At 39.3% G+C, this 1557-nt stretch overlaps 1 pseudogene; it reads left to right on the top strand.

Moving 5' to 3' along the window:
- Positions 679–1557, top strand: part of LOC109335491 — a 2045-nt pseudogene continuing 1166 nt past the window's right edge.

Here is a 1557-nt window from a genome sequence, read left to right as displayed (position 1 = left end):
CTAGTACTGCAGTTTTTAATTGTTATATTATTTGTATCGGGTACGGCCTCGATCAATTTTGGTGCCGTTGCCTGGGATTATCGGTTCTTGTCAAAGGTTCGTAGTATAGTTTAGTGTGTATTTTAGAATAACCATTCTTGTCAAAGGTTCGTAGTATAGTTTAGTGTGTAGTTTAGTGTGTATTTTAGAATTAAATTAGTTAGGCTTTGAGTTTTGTCCTAAAACTTTTTGTGTATGTTTCCTATGGTATTATGATTATATTGATGCAAAGTTTTGGTTGATTACTGAAATTTAACATGTATTTCCCTTATTGCCCTACATGTTTCTTACTATTGCATTTAGGGCATAACTATGGCAAACCTGACTCTTTGCATCCAATAAATCCTAAAATTGATAGAACAATACATAGTTTGGTTAGACAAGTTAGGAATTTAAATTTAGATAGTGAGTCTTTTCATCTTAGTGTTAATCTACCTGATAGTGATACCGATTCTGCTATTTCTGTGCATTCTGTTGTTTCTGTGTATTCTGCTGTTTCTGTGTATTCAGTTGGAAAATATGGCTGAACTACCTCCAATCCCACGTGAGAGGACATTAAGGGCGCTGGCTGCACCTGATTTCACATATGAAAGCTTGTGTATCCAGTATCCCAATGAGGATGTGCCATATGTGCTAAAAACTGGACTAATCCATTTGTTGCCTAAGTTTCATGGACTTGCAGGTGAATGTCCTCATAAGCATCTTAAGGAGTTCCACATTGTATGTTCCACCATGAAGCCTCGTGATGTCCAAGAAGATCACATATGTTTGAAGGCATTCCCACATTCACTTGAGGGTGCTTCAAAAGATTGGTTGTATTACTTGGCCCCTGGTTCTATTACTAGTTGGGATGACCTGAAGAGAATCTTCCTTGAAAAATTCTTTCCTGCCTCCAGGACCACTGCAATCAGAAAAGATATTTCTGGCATTAGACAACTACATGCAGAAGGTTTATATGAATATTGGGAGAGATTCAAGAGACTTTGTGCAAGCTGCCCCCATCATCAGATCTCTGAACAACTCCTCCTGCAATATTTTTATGAGGGTCTGAACAACATGGAGAGGAATATCATTGATGCTGCTAGTGGTGGTGCACTTGGAGATATGACCCCTTTTGAGGCTAGAGGTTTGATTGAGAAGATGTCTTCCAACTCTCAACAGTTCAGTGCAAGAAGTAGTGATGCTATAGTGGTCAAAGGTGTCCATGATGTTAGGACAGATTCGGTGAGGCAAGATAAACTTAAGAAAAAAATTTGACTCCCTTGCTACCTTGGTCACTCAACTTGCCATGAATCAGCAGAAACTTCCACTTGCAGCACGAGTTTGTGGCATTTGCACCGCAACTGACCATTATGCTGATGTTTGTCCTTCTCTCTTGGAGCCCAAAACTGTTGACCATCCTGAGGCCTATGCTGCAAATATTTACAATAACAGACCTCAACAACAACAACAGAATTATGATCCTTCATCAAGCAGATACAACCCTGGTTGGAGGAATCATCCGAATCTTAGATGGTC

Source organism: Lupinus angustifolius, chromosome LG20 (genome assembly GCF_001865875.1).
Source record: "Lupinus angustifolius cultivar Tanjil chromosome LG20, LupAngTanjil_v1.0, whole genome shotgun sequence".
NCBI lineage: Eukaryota > Viridiplantae > Streptophyta > Magnoliopsida > Fabales > Fabaceae > Lupinus > Lupinus angustifolius.
This window is presented reverse-complemented; position numbering and strand designations above follow the sequence as displayed.